Source organism: Humulus lupulus, chromosome 8 (genome assembly GCF_963169125.1).
Source record: "Humulus lupulus chromosome 8, drHumLupu1.1, whole genome shotgun sequence".
NCBI lineage: Eukaryota > Viridiplantae > Streptophyta > Magnoliopsida > Rosales > Cannabaceae > Humulus > Humulus lupulus.
Window position 1 is genome coordinate 134,141,154 of NC_084800.1, and position 22,329 is coordinate 134,163,482.

The following is a 22,329-nucleotide window of genomic DNA, read 5'->3' on the forward strand; positions in this document are numbered from 1 at the left end:
TGGGGCCATGGGCGAGGCCACCTTGGGCCTAAGTAGCGAGGCCACGTTGGGGCCATGGGCGAGGCCACTTTGGGCCTAAGTAGCGAGGCCACCTTGGGGCCATGGGCGAGGCCACATTGGGCCTAAGTAGCGAGGCCACGTTGGGGCCATGGGCGAGGCCACTTTGGGCCTAAGTAGCGAGGCCACCTTGGGGCCATGGGCGAGGCCACCTTGGGGCCATGGGCGAGGCCACCTTGAGCCTAAGTGGCGAGGCCACTTTGAGCCTAAGGGGCGAGGCCACCTTGGGGCCATGGGCGAGGCCACCTTGGGGCCATGGGCGAGGCCACGTTGGGGCCATGGGCGAGGCCACCTTGATCCTAAGTGGCGAGGCCAACTTGGGGCCATGGGCGAGGCCACCTTGAGCCTAAGTGGCGAGGCCACCTTGGGGCCGTGGGCAAGGCCACTTTGAGCCTAAGTGGCGAGGCCACCTTGGGGCCATGGGCGAGGCCACTTCGAGTCTAAGGGGCGAGGCCACCTTGGGGCCATGGGCGAGGCCACCTTGGGCCTAAGTAGTGAGGCCACCTTGGGGCCATGGGCGAGGCCACCTTGAGCCCTACCGAGCGAGGCCATGGCTTCTATGTCGTGTAAATGGGGGCTTCATGGCATCGATCTCATATTTTCCCTTGGTGAGATTTTGAGCATCAACAGTTATCTAATATGCAAATTCTTTTTTTCCCTCACTTTATTAGTTTAATATTAGTTTCAAGTCCGTGATCTTTTTTCAATTTGTTTGTTTCCTTAGGGTCATGTTGCTGGTTATCGAAGTGTATTGAGAATTTTTATTTCTTCATTTATTGCATCTTATGAGATCAATATTCAGGTAATTAGATTAATTATCTTGAATGACCTCAAGTTGTTTATTTTATTTATATTAATATTTTCTGTTTTGTCTATGTTGCAGCTGGAAGACAGTACCCTTAATTTGATATTTGATATTCTTTGCAAAGTTTATCAGGGAGAGGTTTGGCTGCATAATGATTGTCTTTCAGGGTCATTTATTGATTATTTTGTTGATTTTTCATTGGTGGTTCTATTAAAGTTGACATTTTTCTTTTCCTTCGTAGTTTTTTTATTGGATTTATTGCTTTAAATTTTTCAGGAATCACTTTGCAGTCAGTTTTGGGACAGAGAAAGTTTTGTTGATGGTCCTATTCAGTGTCTTCTTTGTAGCCTAGAAGGTGAATTTCCCTTCAGAAATGTGGAACTTATTCGCCTCTTATCATCCTTATTTGAAGGAACTTGGCCAACAGAATGTGTGTAAGTTTCTTTATTAGCCTTTTCTAGCGATCTCTTTGGTTTTGATTTCATAATATTTCTATTTCATATCCAACTGATGTTAACATTTTTCTTTTACTTTGTATTTTATTTTAACAAGTAATACAAAATTTCATTTCTTTAAAAAAAAATATAAAAAAATTCATGCAATTTTTTGATGTTGTCTCCTTGGTATCTTATTTTCGCAATCCTGTAAGGATTCTCTCTATGCTTGAATTGAAAACCTTTTTCATATTATGTTGTTTCCTCTTATTTGAGGAACTTCTCTGCCTGTTATGCATTCAACAACAACACTTAAATATTCTTATACTTTGTTGGTGTTCTTTTTCCTTTTTGGTCTTCTGATTTTCTCAGTTTAGACTCACACATTCGTTCATCACCAACATTTTGTGGATTGTGCATGTAAATTGTATATGTGTATATGTATATATTAATAAATAAGCTAAGATTATTTATTTAAGAGGAAGAAAATAGAACTAGGCTTCCTCCGCCTAGCTAAAGGAAGGCAATATATATTGAAGCACACTATCCAGTAATGGTAGATACAAAAAGAAGGGGCAGTCCCTAAATTCTTTGGTTGAGGAAACCCAAAGAGACACGATGAAGTGATTTCTTCCACATAAAACATTTAAATTGGACCTTGGCATATCTTTAGTGTGTATCTATTTTTTTGGTATCAATCATGGCTTTTAATACAAATGAAACTCATAGTTTGTAGTAACTGAAAGTCTTTTCATATTTCTTTGCATTGGGTTGAGGATTCAACAATAATTTATGTACGTTTGTAAACACTACACTGTACTATATCAGCATAATTGACTGCGAATATGTATTACTATTTTGTAATTACTTGTTAGTGCCCAAATAACTTAAGGTCTAGAGTTTAGTACCTGTTTGAGCTCCATATTCTATTACACATCTCCTTTAAATGAGATATGAGATTCGATGGATCTACCCTAGAAATAATAGTATCATTCTAATTGCTTTTGTAACTCAAATCTCCCAAACTTTTAACATGCTGTCTCAGTAATTAAGCACCTAAACCAGAGATGTCTTTAGGGTGAAATTGAGGCCCCTTTAACCTGAAAATGTTAATGTTTGTTTACTGTAATATGTATCTATTCACTGTGTGATAGCAGTATTTTGAATTTTGAAGTATGTTTACCTGGTATTGCTTGCTTAGGTCTTATATTGTATACAGTTTTATTATTTGATTCATATTATTTAATTTTTTTAAAGCATATACATTACCTTTTATCTGCTATTGCATGAGAAAAATGTCTCTTTCTCCATCAATTGGAGGAGAAAAGGATACTTAATTTTGAAGGCTTTGTGTTGGGCAGCTGTAGAATATTTTGTGCTGAAAGTAGTAACTTTTAAATATATTGAATATTTAAGACTTCTTGAATACTTAAAGAACATTTTGTTGTTGATGACAATGTTGAATGTTTTAAACTAATTTGTGGATTGTTAATACAATGTTGAATGTTTTTACTTTTTGTTATTTGAAAATCAAGTTCATTTGATGATGCTAGTATATATTAGAAAGCTAATTTTAATTATATATATAAAATTAAAATATGATAGAATAAATTAGTGTTATATAAATAAATATAAAATGAGAATTTAAACTTATCTAAATATTAAAATAATACGAAAATTGTGTTATAATATTTATTACAATAACACTTTTTATGTAAAGAATTTTGTTATGCAAAATTTATTATATAACACAAATAATGTGTTATACTAAAGTGTACTATAACACAAAAAATGTGTTATACTAAAGTGTAATATAACACAAATTTATAAGTATTGAAATGTGTTATATAATCGACTATAAATAATATAATTAAACACTTATATATTTATTAAAATAACACCGAAAGTGTGTTATCGTTGAAAATATAATAACACATCTGTATAACAATGATAAAGTGTTATGTAAAGTACCCTGACCTACGATAACATAGTCGGCCTTAACACATCAAAAAGTGTTATGGTATGTTTTGATAACACATTTTTGGTATTATTAAAAGAATTTTTTCTTGTAGTGCATTACTTGTAAATGAGGCACGTGGGTTGCAAAAGAAACTATAAGAGGGCCACGAAGAGTCCTTCTGTTGGTCATTTGGATTAGGAAGGTGATAATTTTAGTTTAAATAAAATGGTAGGTAGAGAGACATATAACTTCATTTATTGTGATATGAGTGTATTTTAATTCTAAATTCATGGTAATTTTTGTATTTACACAAAATGAATGGTACTAATGATTAAAAATATATTTAAGTAGGCTCAATAGGTCCATAATTATATGATGTGATTATTTTTGGGCTACCATTATACGACCAAGAAAGGTTGCCAATTATTGGGCCCAATATTGTGTTCAAGTGTGATAAATACCCATTCTAATATGAATTTAACAAGCAATAAATCTAAATTTTACTATTATGTACCCATTGTCTACCCTTGAGAAAAAAAATTAGGAATTAAACTGATTGTCAATACTATTGGTGTTATTAGTTTGTCATATACAAGGCAAAATGAAAACTAATTTAATATTAGATTTTGGTCCATAAGATATAAACTTGGTTTATATTCTCTATAAATAGTGTCTCCTAACCGAAAAAATATGTACAATGAATATTTAGTAGACATTGAACTTGGAAGAAAAGATTCATTAAAAATATTTTTGTGTTATCATATTGCAATGTACAAGCAAAAGGAAAACTAATTCAATACTAGGTTTTGGTACATAATATATAAACTTGGTATGTATTCTCAATAAATTGCGTCTCCTAACCGAACAACTAATTTAAAGTTTGGGTAATTGCTCTATGATTGTCATTTGTAAGTAGATATAGAGGCACTAAAATGAATATTTAGTAGACATTAAACTTAGAAGAAAATATTCATTCAAATATTTTAGTAGTACTTCCACGATAGTAGTAGTATCCCTATGCACCATTCATGGCATGATGGGAAGAGTACAATGCAAGGAACTAAAAAATTACAAAAGCAAGAATGCATGAAAAAAAAAAGAAAAAAAAAATTCTCCAAAGTACACATTAATCATAATAGAAGAACATGGTGTTGAACTAGAGTGCACATGATGTAGATGTTAAATATAAAATAATATTATGAGCATAAATCCATAAATCAGATTCAAAACAACATTACATGCTCATACAACAATCCAGGAACGCATTTTATTTAGAGCATTGAATTGAATATACATAGATGAAACATACCTGACATTGAGTCTCCAATGTTCATCCTTGAATCACTCACGATCTACACAAAACAATATTAGAAAAGCAATGCAAGAGAGATCTTATGGAGAGCAACCCTTACCAAACCATATGCCACTGTATGTTTCCCAACAACATATATGTTCAATATATATGTCTCATATGCCTTCTTACCCTAAGAAGTATATTGGGCCTATTGGGCTTATATTATCAGATATGGTGGACTATGATTTAATGGGCCAACCTATAGTCTTTAGGGTGCTACCATGTGCCTCAATTGCAATTAGATTAATATTAACCATCCCATTATGGTCTTTAACTATTCGTAGGCACTCTAGAAAATGATTGTGATAATGGAATTATTTTTGTAATTATATTAGTCCATATAAAATTCTAACATTCTCCCACTTGGACAATATAATCAAACCACCATAATATTGTCTAACACATATATGGCAATCAAATAAATCATACATAATATTATACCGATAGGATACAAATATTACATATGACTTGGCCATGTAGACATTTAAATATCATAACAGCCATTAACTATCAAACCAAACATGCATGAGGTACAATTGATTGAGACTATGCGCATTCATCTTCTTTTGTACCTGTCACTTCGTTGAACAATAGTATATTCATATATAAACATATATACGTAATAACAACAAGAAGAAGTGGCTTCAATTATCATTATGCATGTTCAGAATAAAACACAAGCTATAAGCAATCCATACAAAATACTAGCATGTTTGATACATAATAACAAAACTCCCACTGAGCTCAACAAGCTAGGCTCCTAACAATCCCATTCGAGCAACATGCTCCAGAAATACACATATGGGTAAGCCTTTCGTTAGTGGGTCTGCCAACATGCTAGTGGTAGGCGTGTACTCAATAGAAATGAGGGACTCAGCGACTTTCTCTTTAACAAAATAGTACTTTATATCAATATGCTTTGAGCGAGAAGTACTCCTAGTGTTCTTAGAGAAAGCTACTGCTGCGGAGTTGTCACAATACAATTTCAGCGGCCTCGAAATAGAGTCTACAACATTCAAAGCTGAAATGAAATTCCGCAGCCATATTGCTTGACAAGTAGCCTCATAACACGCCATATATTCTGCCTCCATCGTAGAAGAAGCTGTGAGTGTCTGCTTGACACTTTTCCATGAAACAGCTCCTACAGCCATCATATAAATGTAGCCTGAAGTGGACTTTTTATCATCCTTGCATCCTGCATAATCGGCGTCACTGAACCCAACTATATCAAGAGTGTCAGCTCGCCGATAAGTCAACATATGATCCTTTGTACCCTGAAGATACCTCATGACTTTCTTAGCCGCTTTCCAATGGCTAAGACCAGGATCACTCAAGTATCTACCCAACACGCCGACAACAAAAGCAATATCAGGGCGTGTGCATACTTGAGCATACATCAAGCTACCAACCAATGACGCATAAGGAATGACTTTCATTTCATCTCTCTCTTTATCATTTTTTGGACATTGGGCCTTTGAGAACTTATCACCCTTCACTATCGGTGCCTTCCCAGGAGAACATGCATGCATATTGAATCTTTTCAAGATCCGATCAATGTAAGTCTTCTGAGACAAACGAAGAATACCATTAGCCCTATCACGAAGAATCTGAATCCCAAGCACATAGGAAGCCTCACCAAGATCCTTCATATCAAAATGGCTAAACAAAAGTTGTTTTGTCTCAGACAACAGATCAGAATTATTAGATGCAAGCAGAATGTCGTCAACATACAATACTAGAAAAATGAAACTGCTCCCACTAACCTTCATGTATATACATTGATCTACAACATTCTCCTTGAAGCCATTTGCAGTGACAATCATATCGAACTTGAGATACCACTGCCTTGATGCTTGTTTAAGCCCATAGATAGACTTTTTGAGCTTGCAAACCATGTGTTCTTTGCCAGACTTCTCAAAACCAATAGGTTGAGTCATGTAAACATCTTCAAATAAATCTCCATTCAAGAAGGCAGTCCTCACATCCATTTGATTGAGTTCTAGATCAAAATGAGCAACTATAGTCATAATGATTTGCAACGAATCTTTGGTGGAAACAGGTGAAAAAGTTTCTTTGAAATCAATACCTTCTCTCTGGCTATAGCCCTTAGCCACAAGCCTAGCCTTATACCTTTCCACTTGCCCATTCGAGTCACGTTTGATCTTATACACCCATTTGCATCCAATGGGTCTGCAACCTTTGGGTAATTCAACCAACTCCCAAACTTCATTTTGTGACATAGAATTCAACTCATCTTTCATTGCATCCATCCACAACACAGATTGAGGACTATTCATAGCTTCTTGATAGGTAACTGGCTCAAAAGTGTCTCCGACATCAAACTCATGTTCCTATAAATAGACAAGGTAGTCATTAGGAATAGCAGACCTGCGGGTTCTCTGTGATCTTCTCACCATAGCTTCATCATCCCCAATATCAAGATTTTCACCTTGGTCTTGATTTTGAGGTTCATCATGAGTTTCTACCGGAATCTGTTCAATCACAGGGTCATCAACAGGAGCGGAAGCGGAAGCAACAGGTACAGGGACATAAACACGTTCTTCCCTGAATACAATTTCTCTTGACCCTTGACTTGAACCAAATTCTTCTTCAAAATAGACAGCTCTATCTGATTCTATCACTCTGGTGGTGTGAGAAGGACAATAGAATCTGGAACCCCTCGATCCAATAGTGTAACCTACAAAGTAGCTACTAATAGTTTTCGGATCAAGTTTCTTAGATTGTGGGTTATAGGGCCTTACTTCAGCTTTACATCCCCAAACATGAAAATGACGCAAACTCGGTTTCTTACCCGACCACAACTCATATGGTGTCTTTGGGACAGACTTACTAGGTACTTGATTCAAGATATAAGCAGCAGTTCTTAATGCCACACCCCATAAAAATTCTGGCAAGCTAAAATGAATCAACATACAGCGCACCATGTCAAGAAGTGTGCGATTTCTCCTTTCAGCGATTCCATTCTGTTGGGGCGTCCCTGGCATTGTATATCTTGCATCAATACCACATTCCTGCAAGTATTTGGCAAAAGGCCCAGGGTTCCTTCCAGTTTCATCATAACGTCCATAATACTCTCCACCTCTATCAGAGTTGACAATTTTAATATTCTTTCCCTTTTGAAGCTCAACATTCGTCTTGAAAATCTTAAAAGCATCCAAAGATTCAGATTTTTCACGAATGAGCTCAACATGACCATACCGGGAAAAATCATCAATAAAGGTGATAAAGTATCTATAACCACCCATAGCAGGTGGAACAAAAGACCCACAAATATCAGTATGAATAGTCTCCAATACATCTGTGCACTTGTCTGACTTGCTCTTTCTAACCTTGGCAGTCAACTTTCCTTTTATACAATCAACACAGGCAGTGAAATAAGAGAAATCAAGATCCTGAAGTACGCCATCCTTCACCAATCTCTCCATTCTATCTCTAGAAATATGGCCTAAACGTTTATGCCAAAGCATAGAAGATTTCAAATCTGATCTTGCACGTTTTGACCCAACAATAGCATTAAGAGAAGAAGAACAAGAAGAAGTAGAAGTAACAGGAACAACATCATGTAAATCAAGCTTATATAAATTTCCACATAAAGTTCCATTTCCAACCAACATAGAGTCACGATACAAAGTCAGTTTTCCAGTTTCAAAATGAAGACTACAACCTAGTCTATCCAAAATAGATACAGAAATCAAGTTCCTCCTAATAGAGGGTAAATAAGAAACATCATGCAACTCCAAAAAATGCCCAGTATTTAGCTGCAGTCTAACAGTCCCAAAAAATTCAATTCTGACTTTTATATCGTCTCCCATGTATACATGCTCCTCCAACCTACTCGGTCTTCGGTTTGTCACTGCCTGCAAGGAATTTGTAACATGAATTGTAGCTCCAGTATCTAACCACCAAGTGTTTGAGGGCACATCAATAATATTGGACTCTAAACAACCCATGGAGATACTTCTTGCCCTACCTTTTCTCATGTCCTTCTCTTCCTTGGCAAGAATAGCAGACATCTCCCCAACAGTCCATTGCTCCTTCTGAGCATTGTAGCTTGATCTGATTGAATCAAACTGAGATGGAACGTTCTCCATCACCAACCACACCATGTAATCCTCACCAAGGTCCATATCCATGGCCTTAAGTTTATGATAGTGGCCCATGAGCTTGTCAATGTGAGCCCTAATGTCACCTGAACCATCGTAAACAGTGTGATGCAGCATGTTCAGATGTTCATTCTTCTCATTCTTTGAGAATTTCTTATACTTTTCCTTAAAGGCAGCAAGAAAATCCTTTGCATTTTCAAACTTGGGAATACTATCACGAATGGATTTGTCCATGTGATATCTCATAAGCATCAAGCAACAACGATTGGAGTGTTCCCAGTCCTCATAAGATTTCTTAACCTTCTCAGTAGCATCATTAGCAGGCTTAGATGGTTCATCAATTCTCAAGGCCAAGTCCATTTTCATGAAGGTCAAGTTCATCGTGATATTTTCAATCCATTGCTTGTGGTTGGTTGCATTCAGCGTCAAGACGGCAGGAGATCTAGGAATGCTTACAGCTGAATGAGAAACAAGAGCAATAACTATTAAATACATGTTATGATAAACCATGTCATTTGTGCTCTTTTCTCATCAATATATGATCGCAAAATAACCAATGATCATTATGTATGCTAGAGGTCTTAGACAAACATACAAAATAGAACTCATACACAGGTAAGAATAATCTATTAAACATTATAATCAAAAACATTAATTTACTATCGAAAGGATAGATAAATTGTGATTCATAACGTTTAATAAATTTTCTTCACCATATTAAGCATCCTTACCAAGCAATTATTATCGATAGGATAATTAATTACTTATATAGATCTTAATGTAATTTTGGAGGAAAAAACACAAAATTTAAATAAATAATTATTTAAATGTTCCTCTTTACTAAACAATTCACATGCTTATTCTTACGACAGGCAAGAAAATAAACAATAATTGTTGACAATATATAATTAGATTCATGCCACAAAAGATTAAATACAAATACAATTATGAATAAAATTCATGGATTAATCTTGTGCATAAACATATATTAAATAGGGTATTAAAAGTTTAGTGAAATGGTGAAAAAATGGTCCAAAATGGACCTCCCACGTGTCCCCACGCCCCAAAAAAAAATCTGTTTTTTTTTTTTTTATAAATAACCATAAAAACGACATGTAGTTTTTCTGTGAAACGACAAAAAAAAATTTTTAATCCAAAAACGACATGTCGTTTTTATGAAAACGACATGACCAATAGGCTAAAACGACGTGTCGTTTTTTTTAATACCTATGAAACGACATGTCGTTTTTCCTGACAGAGGCAAAACGACGTGTCGTTTTTGTTGTCCCTGTCTTTGAAAATCAGATCTACGGGTCTGGTTTCGACCAGGTTTCGATCCGGCTGGTTCTTGGCCATTTTAGGCCGATTTCAAGCACCTTTTGTGGGGGTTTTCATCCATTCATCGTCACCCATCACCCCATCTCTTCCTATAACTCATTTATTCCCAACAAAATATTAAAAAACCCATAAATCTGAAATGGGTTTCTCCATTGTTAAGCTTTAAAAAAAAAGCTTGATATTTTCATAAATAAAATGCCAAAAAACAAGTTGAAAACCGGTATTCATTATCAAATCTAATTTCCCCATTAACATAGAATGATTTCGAAATTTATTGTGAAAAATTAGATTTTGAAAAATTGGGTATATATCAAAATTTCAAGCCCTAAAATCAAATAACCTGGCTCATGATACCAATACTTAAATATAAAATAATATTATGAGCATAAATCCATAAATCAGATTCAAAACAACATTACATGCTCATACAACAATCCAGGAACGCATTTTATTTAGAGCATTGAATTGAATATACATAGATGAAACATACCTGACATTGAGTCTCCAATGTTCATCCTTGAATCTCTCATGATCTACACAAAACAATATTAGAAAAGCAATGCAAGAGAGATCTTATGGAGAGCAACCCTTACCAAACCATATGCCACTGTATGTTTCCCAACAACATATATGTTCAATATATATGTCTCATATGCCTTCTTACCCTAAGAGGTATATTGGGCCTATTGGACTTATATTATCAGATATGGCGGACTATGATTTAATGAGCCAACCTATAGTCTTTAGGGTGCTACCATGTGCCTCAATTGCAATTAGATTAATATTAATCATCTCATTATGGTCTTTAACTATTCGTAGGCACTCTAGAAAATGATTGTGATAATGGAATTATGTTTGTAATTATATTAGTCCATTTGGATTAGGAAGGTGATAATTTTAGTTTAAATAAAATGGTAGGTAGAGAGACATATAACTTCATTTATTGTGATATGAGTGTACTTTTAATTCTAAATTCATGGTAATTTTTGTATTTACACAAAATGAATGGTACTAATGATTAAAAATATATTTAAGTAGGCTCAATAGGTCCATAATTATATGATGTGATTATTTTTGGGCTACCATTATACGACCAAGAAAGGTTGCCAATTATTGGGCCCAATATTGTGTTCAAGTGTGATAAATACCCATTCTAATATGAATTTAACAAGCAATAAATCTAAATTTTACTATTATGTACCCATTGTCTACCCTTGAGAAAAAAAATTAGGAATTAAACTGATTGTCAATACTATTGGTGTTATTAGTTTGTCATATACAAGGCAAAATGAAAACTAATTTAATATTAGATTTTGGTCCATAAGATATAAACTTGGTTTATATTCTCTATAAATAGTGTCTCCTAACCGAAAAAATATGTACAATGAATATTTAGTAGACATTGAACTTGGAAGAAAAGATTCATTAAAAATATTTTTGTGTTATCATATTGCAATGTACAAGCAAAAGGAAAACTAATTCAATACTAGGTTTTGGTACATAATATATAAACTTGGTATGTATTCTCAATAAATTGTGTCTCCTAACCGAACAACTAATTTAAAGTTTGGGTAATTGCTCTATGATTGTCATTTGTAAGTAGATATAGAGGCACTAAAATGAATATTTAGTAGACATTAAACTTAGAAGAAAATATTCATTCAAATATTTTAGTAGTACTTCCACGATAGTAGTAGTATCCCTATGCACCATTCATGGCATGATGGGAAGAGTACAATGCAAGGAACTAAAAAATTACAAAAGCAAGAATGCATGAAAAAAAAAAGAAAAAAAAAATTCTCCAAAGTACACATTAATAATAATAGAAGAACATGGTGTTGAACTAGAGTGCACATGATGTAGAAGTTCCCAAGTTCCTCGTTCACAAACGGGAAAATCTCAGCGAGCTCAATGATCATGGATGTCTCCTTCACTGCGGAGATAGTCGGTGGCTGCATCCACAAATACTTCAATGGTCTTAAGCTGGTCATTTCCTTGTCCCTAAATTTTTCTCTACCTATACATGGTTGATGCAAAGTCTATGCACCACTTACGTGCTTCTTCGAACAGCTACATTCATCTCCTCTTGGAATTTTACATAAAGATTGATACTTTCGCTCATGAACAATGCAGTTTGCACATGAGCTACTGGAATCTATTTTGAGTCGCCTAGATCGCAACGATTGAAGAAGGATTTTTTCGGAACTGAAACTTGGGGTGCCAAATATCATTGAGAATATGTGTTCGGGCTAAGGTTCTCCATTGGAGGAACTGATTTTGAGGTAGAAAGGAAAATGTTTTTATTTATTGTTTTCTCTCATTTTAGGTGTGGTTACATTGCTTGACAGGGGAGGAATATTTATACTGTCTCAAGTAATGTAGTCAATAATCTTACCAACATGGGGTAGAGTATAACATATATTATATAAATTAATCTGGTCGGATGGAACTAAATCCTTTAACCTCTATTTTGTCTAAATTTTTTTGACCAAGACTTTGTGTGTGTAGTCTTATCGAGGTGGTACTCCGTCTATTATTTTATCATAACAAATCAATCACTTTTTGTATCAAATCCCTCTTTGTAGGGTTTTTACGCAACAAAGTACCTTGCATGGTTCTTGAAGAGGCCCTTTCAACTCAATAGATACAATTAGAAAAAAAAAGTCATTTTTTGGCAGTGCATTGAGTATTTGGAACGTGAGATGAGTAAGGAAGTCCAAATTTATTAATAGGTATTGAGCATGTATAAAGAAAATATATTTGGCCATCGTGTACCAGGTCTAATTGATCCAATAAATTCAACATTTGACTCTATAATATTACGATTGTGTGTTACAAAATAATTTGAAACTTTGATCCTAGCGTTGAGTCTATAGTATTTTGTACATAGGACTTGTAATTATATTTATGTGTCACATTTTCATTACTTAGTATATTATGTAAATTTTAAAATTGGCATATTTTATAGAAATATCTTTTTATTTAAGAGATCATTTTTATTTTCTCATTATTGTAATTTTCGGAATATTACATTCCCATTATTATGATATTAAGTTTCATATTATTCTTTATTTAGCTTAATTTTATCACAATATGATTATAAATGGAAAATGTATCTTATTTATATAAAGTAAATATTCTGTACTTACTCAAATTATTTATTGAATATTTATCTTTAAATTTTCGTGCAGCTCAAGATATTAAAATTCTGGAAACTAAATCTTTGATATAATTAATCATTATTTCCATCTTGAGAATTTTGATATGACACAGGAAATTTTCATCTAAATTTTCGCTCATATTTGATTCCCTCAGGATATCCTTGGGGGTTTGTTTTATTTGAAATTGCCAATAATTGATTGTCTTGCCTTGCATATGTGATTGTGTAAATCTTTTGTCCTGTTTGGAAGAAATTTGATGAGCATATTTTTTCATTTTTAGAAAATGAACGTTATAATTCTTATACTTTGTGAGGAATAAAAACCATATTTGAAAAATTATAGACCCTCCAATTTATATTTGATCAAATCATTATGGTTGTTTTTGTATGAGCATTCCTTAATTCAGTTTCTTTTTCAGGCTCCATTTTGGAAAAGAGCTACCTATACTGATTTGTGAAAGCTAACACTGAGTAAGGTGGTACCATGTAATTAGCAATTATATTGGAGGATACTCTACACTACTACAAAAAAGGCTTTTCTCTGCGGTTTTTTTACTCAATACACTGCGGTTCTCGAGAGTATTGAAAAGCGCAGTGTATTCGACCGCAGAGAAAAGTGTTACGCAAACCGCGGAGAAAAGCTACACTTTTCTCTGCGGTTGTAGTAAGCCAACCGCGGAGAAAAGATACTTTTCTCTGCGGTTGTAATAAGCAAACCGCGGAGAAAAGAGACCTTTCTCTGCGGTTTGTTTATTACAACCGCAGAGAAAAGTCTCTTTTCTCCGCGGTTGGCTTACTACAACCGCAGAGAAAAGAGCTTCTCATTAAAAAAAAAATCAATTTCGGTTGATAACCCAGCATTTTTAATAAAAAAAATTAATTTTCAATTTTAATTATACATAATTATTTTCAATAGTATAACTAATTTGTTAAATTGTTATATATACATTTCATATCTAATACAAAATAATTGGCTAGTAATGAATCAAAGACTTTAATCATTCTAACCAATATAAGTTAGCACTTTAATCTTACATACATACAAAAATTTAGATTTCATAAACAAATGACATTAATCTAGCTAACCAATCACTTTGTAGTGGTAGTAGATCCTTTTTGACATTGAATTGCTTTTTGTCAAACCACTGCAAAATTGAAAAGTTAATATAGATTAGATAATTAAATATTATATCTAGTTTTTCTTAAGCAAAAAAGAGTTTAAAATATAACATACTTTCTTCTTTATAACTTCTACCGGATTCGGTGCATTTACAAGATCATAAATGTATCTTAGTACATAATAACCACATTTATGACTTTCAGGTTGTTTTGGACAAGAACCTCTCACCAATTTTGTAAATGTGCCGATGTATTCATTTTCCAAACATTGTGCGTATGCTCTACAAAAATTAAAATTAATTAAATACATATTATGCTCTCAACTTTTAAAAATTAATAATGCATACATTACAATTGAAGAACTTACTTTCCCATAACCTCCGTAATTATTGGTGGAGATTTATGATTTTTTAAAGAGTCCAAAATTATGGTCATCCCCCGCATCATCACGAGCACCAACATCCAATGTCGACTAAAATAATAATAAAACATGATTATTATAAAATTAAAATTCAACCATAGTAGTGATAATGTTTAAGTAGTTCGTTCTTACTCAACAATCCAAGGAATGAAATATATTTGGCCTCGTCTATCCATAGTCATCATCCATTTGGCTATAAGATCCACCGTATAGTTTTTACTTTCATCATTGCCAATAGAAAGATGTTCGGTGTCAAAAAATTTATATAATTGTCGTGAATTTGGGTGCATGCTTTCCCAAATGCATCTGTAGAGAATCAATCATTCATATTACATTTTCAATTAATAAATTAATATCGTAAAAAAAATTGGGCAGAGTTTCCTCTGTTTCTATAGCATATCCAAAATTATTAGAACCTATAAATTCAATTCAGACAAAACATACAACAAACAACATGCATGTTCTCAACCATAAGCCACCGCAGCACACAAAATTCGCAGAACCTACTTCACTAAGACACACATGTTCTCAACCTTCTGTTATCTCTGCAGCACACAATTTCATCTCAGAACTTACTTCACTACGGATGAATATCTAATATATTCAAACTCCTCTAATAGTTTGTAATGACATAACGGATTGATACATACCTCATACCAAACAGCATAGCTGAGGATCCAATATTATCCATGGAGACTGCTTGATAAACGTCTTCCGAAGTGATGAAGATAGCCTCGCGTTCTCCTATAAACTCCGGGTCAACGGGAACTTGTACAACCCCATCTATTCCTTTATTGGAATAATACTCCTTCACTATAAATTTTAGACTCAGATCAATTTTGTCCCATTGGTTATCTGTTAACCAATTTGAAGGTTCTGGTTGAGTTATTTCAGCGGGGATGACTACGTGAGATCCAACTGATGATAAATGTGGGCTTGGTGATAGGGATTTTTGTTTAGATGAAGATGGACCCTACATAATAGCATTAAACATATCAATATAGTGTACCCATTTAAAAATAAAATTTAAATATCTAAGCAAATAATTTTATACCTGACAAGCCACAATTAAATTTTTTGGCCAAGGCAGGAATGTGTCTCGTGCGTCCCCAACATATCGTACGTTACCAAAGGGAATAGGGATCTCAGCTTCTTCTTGTAAGACATATATAAGCCAAACCCTCGCAACTGAATCATCAAGTACATTTCCATGGACGGTAATTTGGCTACCCATGTTTGGTACAATGATTACACCCTTAGCCACCACATTGTCAATATTATCAGAACACAAATAAACTTCATAGCTCGGTGGTGGCGGAGACTCATAAATTGATGATCCATCATCTTCATCAAAAGGATAGTCTTCGGTTTGATGAAAATGATCATCTGCGTTGGGGGCAGGTTGATAGACTTCATCACTTGTATTCTCATAATATTGTCCCTCATCAAATTGCCCTTCATCGTAGTATCCACACTCATCGTTTTCCTCATTATATTCTTCATTTTGAGCTAATTCCTCTTCTGTCCTAAATTTATGTCTTTTTAGCTCTTCAATCTCAGCTTTTAGTCGAGCAATCTCATCTCTTGCAGTCATTGTTTTATGTTTTTTTCCAAACATTTTGGAAACGGTCACAGTGAACCTACAAAAAAAAATCAATAAAGTCCATCAATAAACCAATCTAAATAATTCTTAAAAGAAAACAACTATTATAAATTATCATACCCGCCAGCTCGAACACGACCTGGGTGTTCTGGTGTCCCTAATGCTTGAGTCAAGATGTCATCTCGACCTTGAGCTGTAATTTCGCCACGACTCAATTTTTCTTTGACGTCCTCCTACTCAAGATATTATTTGGTTAAATTAGTTTATATAAATAAAAACAATATATTGATTCTAAAACCTTAGAAAACTTACTATCTTTTTGGCAATCTGTCGGTCTAGCTCTGTCACAAGAACTTTATTTTTTTCACGCAATCTAAGCCAAACTTGATACCTCTCTGGATTTTGAATATTTCGTTCTTTTTTCTGCATTGTACAAGATAATTATAGTTATATGTTGCGATAATATCAACCATTATTTAAACTATAATATCAAATATACTTACCAAATCTTATCTTATATTAGTCATTCCTCTACGAGAGGTTCGATGCCTTGACTTCATTAGTAATGCACGTTCTTTTTTGTTCTTGATGCACTATTTGAAACTCTGGACTTAGACGACTAGTTACAAATTGTAACCATTCTCTCTCGTCAATTATATCGCTATACCTCTTTGGGGGAAATTTGAGTTCTTCCATCATACCCATTTCAGCCAAAGGTTTGATGTACTCGGTAGTGAGTTCACTTTTAAAATCTCTCATTATTTGACTAGCTTTTTTCAAAATCTCACGTTTGAAGGTTTGAGGAATGTTGTGACCACCCTGAGAATATAATTAAGAAAAGTAATTATTAAATTTAGATATCACACATAAATAAATAAATATCATAATGATAATTTCTTACAATGATATCCTCCCATAGACCATCTTTCAAATCTTGTGGGACCTTCCTCTAATCACCTGAGTTGATAGAAATCGTGGCTCGTACTCTAGATCCAAGATATGATATCATGTTTGTATACACATCACCTATTGGTTGTCCCAAATCGTTCCATTGAAGATTTTTCTTGATTCCTTTGGCTTTTTGTTGGGTCATGTAACTCATTCTTGTTTTACCATGACCTTGTTGTTTCTCTTTGTCATCTCTTTTATCCGCCATCTGTATCACACAAATTAATAATCACAAGTGTTAATCCATTATACAAATAAATAATCACAAGTGTTAATGCATTATACAAATAAATAATCACAAGTATTAATGAATTATATAACTTACTAAACATGTTTTCTTCTTTTTCTTATTTTATTTCTGGTCGATTCACAATCGACCCATATTCCTTCTTTGATGTCGGTTCTAAGATAATCACGATCATCGCTATCGCTTTCATTATCATGTTCTTGAATATTCTCAACTTGTTCATGTATCGGTTGTCCAACAATGAAACAGTCATGATATAAATCATAATTTTCATCGTACTCTTCTTTTTCTAAGAACTTCCGCTCGGGAACTGATAAAACAATGGACCATTTATCATTAACTGGATCAAGAATGTAAAACACTTGTTTCGCTTGGGCAGCCATGATAAAAGGATCGTTCTTGCTTCCCTTCTTGCTTAAATCAACCAGAGTGAATCCAAGTTCGTCAGTTTTAACTCCAGTATTGTTGTCTACCCAAGAACATTTAAGAAGAGGAATACGAAATAATGAATAATCTAGCTCCCATATTTCTTCAACAACCCCGTAGTATGTCATTGTGCCTGAAATTGGGTTATTATCTTTTGCACTGGCAAAATGCATAGCTTCTGCGACTACACTTACTCCACTATTTTGAACCAGCCGAGCATCATCTCTTGACTTAGTATGAAATCGTTTCCCTTCAATAATGTAAGCTTGATGCTTTATTACATCAATGCTTGCTCCAAGAGATATGCGCTTCAACTCAGTCGACAGTCCATGCTTTTTTTCTCCCAACTTCGTCAAAATTGTATTCTTCAGCCACTGGCAAAACGTTTAATTATGCTCATCTATAACCCATTTTTGTTTATTTTTAATCTTGTTTGGAATCATCGACCGTAATAACTCTATGTGATCACTGAAACATAAAAGAAATAACAAAAAGTTTAAACAACAAAAAGAAAATCACTACTCTAATATATATGATTGAAATATATTTTCTACTTACATTATATATGATTGAATCTTAGGATTATTTTGCAACACAACTAATTGAGCTTGATCTAATTCTGCCCTAGACACGGTGATCACTGTTCCATTCCCTCGTAGTCCTTTATCAACTCCATCTGAGTTATTTCGTGGTTTGCTGATTCCGATTGCTTCAACCCCACTCATGTATTCTGAGCAAAATTCTAGTGCCTCTTCCGATATATAACATTCAACCATACTAGCTTCAGGACGATAATGATTACACACATAACTTTTCAACACCTTCATACTTCTTTCAAATGGATACATCCATCTCGCCCAAACTGGTCCACACAACTTGGCTTCCCTTACTAGATGAACCATTAAATGAATCATAATGTCAAAGAAGGATGGCGGAAAAAACATTTCAAGGTTGCATAGAGTTTCCACTATCTTACAATGCAATGCATCCAATTTTTTCATTTCTAATTCTTTTCCGCATAAATGATTGAAGAATATGCAAACATTCGTTAAACAATCTCAAACTTTTTTCGGTAATACTGACCGAATAGCAATCAGAAGTAATTGTTGCATCAACATATGACAGTCATGTGATTTCATACCCATCAGCCTCAAATCTCCCATGGATACCAAGTTTTGAATGTTGGATGAATAGCCATCAGGCACTTTCATCTGTGCAAATGATTTACATACAACTTTTTTCTCTTCTCTGGACAACGTGAAACAAGCAGGAGGTAAATATGTGCGTTTACCTTTCTGTTCAGGTGCTAAATAAGTTCATATACCCATTTCAACAAGATCTAAACGACTAGTTAAACCATCCTTAGTTTTACCGGGAATATCAAGTAATGTACCTATAATACTTTCGCACACATTTTTTTCTATATGCATGACATCCAAACAATGTCGAACAAGTAAATCTTTCCAGTAAGGGAGACGAAAAAAAATTGATTTCCTTTGGAAACATCCACTTACTTTCTTATTTTTCTGCATTTTTCCATACTTGAAATCAATTTTCTCTACTTCTTTAAGAATTTGTTGCCCCGAAAGTGGCAAAGGAGCAACACCTTGTTCTTTATCACCATCAAATGCTTTTTTTTTGTCCCTATAATGATGATTTAGGGGCAAATATCGTCTATGACCCATATAACAAATTTTGTGCCCATTAGACAGACGAATAGCCTTTGTGTTAGTGCAACATATTGGACATCCCTGGTAACCTTTTGTACTTAACCCTGATAGACTACCATAAGCTGGGAAATCATTAACAGTCCACAACAAAACAACTTTTTTGTTAAAGACTTCTTTCTTAAAACCGTCATATGCCTCAACACCATTTTCATACAAATCTTTCAAATCATCAATTAATGGTGCCAAATAAACATCTATATCGTGTCCCGGTTGTTTTGGGCCTGAAATCATTAACGTGAGCATCAAAAACCTTCTTCTCATCACTAACCACGAAGGAAGATTGTACATAAAAAGGAAGACAGGCCACGAACTATGCCTACTACTTAGAGATTTATGTGGATTTACACCATCGGCAGCTAGACCTAGACGAAGATGTCTTGCTTCAGTTTTAAATTCTGGATTTAAGTTATTAACTTTTTTCCAAGCCTGCGAATTTGCAGGATGTCGAAGTTTACCATCTTTCACTCGCCTAGTCTCATGCCATATTAAGTTTTCAGAGTGTTCTGCACTTCGATATAATCGCTTAAGCCGCGGAATCAAAGGCAAGTACCACATCACTTTCTGAGGAATACGTTTCCTAATCTCCTTACTCTTGTTAGGTTTGTAGCGGGGTGAATCACATTCTGTGCAAGTGTCCATGTCTGCATACTCTTTACGATATAACACACAATCGTTCGGACATGCATGGATCTTCTCATACTTCAAGCCTATGCAATTTAAAGTTTTCTTCACTTCATACGTAGACTCATGGAAGCAATTATCTGACGGCAAAATCTCTTTAAAAGCAGCTAAAAATTGACTAAAACATTTATCACTAACTCCATTTTCTGCTTTTATGTTGTAAAATTTTACCATCGTTGGTAATCTTTGTTTCAGACAACCATTGAATAATGGTTTATCTGCATCTCTAACCAATTTATCAAATTTTGAAGGATCATCAACAAACTCTTCTTGTGCTTCATCGAGCAATTCCATAGGATGATCGTCAAAATCACTATAACCCAAATCATCAACCCCTCGCCTCCCGAATTGATATAGATTATTATTTTTCAATGATTCCCCATGCCAATACCATGTACGATAACTTGTATCAAATCCCTGACAAAATACATGATTTTTTATCATGGTAATATTTCCTTTTGTTCCATTATCACAATCTATACATGGACAATGAATTCTTTCTGGATCACTACAATTTGTTTGGAAAAATTCTAAAAATTGGTTGAATCCATCTTGAAATTGTTGTGTTTCTCTATTCTCAAGAATCCATGACTTATCCATAATGATAATATCTACCTAATTCCTAAGTTGATAATGAAAAGAAAATTAGTATAGTAATACTCTAAAATTATGTTCAATTATTAAATTATAAAATGAAATGGGCATAGTTTCATTTATTTCTATAACATATCCAAAATTCATATGTATTTAAAATTTCAACAAAAATAAAAACATTATTATTATATATAGTAACTTATAAAACATGTTCAACTAATGTCATCAAAAAAAAAAAATTAGGCAGAGTTTCCTCTGTATTTATAGCATATCCCAAGTTATCTACCTATAAATTCACATCAAACAAAACATATAACAAACAACATGCATGTTCTCAACCATAAGTCACCGCAGCACAAAGAAAATTCACAGATCCTACTTCACTAAGACACACATGTTCTCAACCTTCTGTTATCTCCGCAACACACAATTTTATCTCAGAACCTACTTCACTATGGATGAATATCTAATATATTCAAACTCTTCTAACAATAGTTTGTAAATATAAAAAATAAAAATAAAAAATTAAGTAGTAATTACTACTTACCTTAAAAATTAATATTCAACAATTTCAACCTCACACTCAAACAAATATTTCCTACAATAAAAAGTTAAACAATAGTAAATATATGGTAATTGAATTGATCCTAAAATAATATAATTAACAAAAATATACTTTAAAAAAATCATTACCTAAATAATATACCACATTATGCAAGCACTAATTTTTAATATAAAAAATTATGTAAACAACATTATTATAAATAAAATAATACAAAAATACCCTAAAACCGAAATATACATTAAAGAAATCAAGTTTTAGTGATCAATACACGTTTTAAACAATGAAAATGTCTTCCAATCCTATATAAAATTTCAAAAATATTAAAAAAAATAACCATATAAACATACATAGAAACCACCATTAAACCCACACAATATTTCTTCATTTTTACCCTAAAACTTCAAAATAACTCAAGATTAAGTATATATACATGATTTCAAGCTTTAATATGCAAGGAAATGGAAAAAAAAAAAATGGACAATGTGGGGCTTACCCGTGGGTAGGGACGGTGGTGGGAGAGCTTCGACCGTGTCTCTGTGAAGGGGAAGAACATGTGCAAATGAGAGGGAAAAATAGGTTATTGTGCTAAAGTAGGTGGTGACCACTTTTCTCTGTGGTTTTGGGTATAGAACTGCGGAGAAAAGTGGGGAAAAGTTCTACACTTTTCTCTGCAATTTTAGACCCAAAATCGCGGAGAAAAGTGAGTCATTCAAACCTTTCACTGCGTTTTTTTTAAAACCGCAATAAAATAGGGCGCGGGCAT

At 33.9% G+C, this 22,329-nt stretch overlaps 1 long non-coding RNA gene across 1 annotated transcript; it reads right to left on the reverse strand.

Annotated features, from left to right (window-relative positions):
• Window positions 1–14,771: 14,771 nt before the first annotated feature.
• Window positions 14,772–15,461, reverse strand: LOC133794241 (uncharacterized). Its single transcript, XR_009875148.1, has 3 exons — window positions 15,423–15,461; window positions 14,905–15,078; window positions 14,772–14,823 (listed from the first exon to the last, which is right to left on the reverse strand). It is a non-coding gene; the product is annotated as an uncharacterized LOC133794241 (long non-coding RNA).
• Window positions 15,462–22,329: the final 6,868 nt, after the last annotated feature.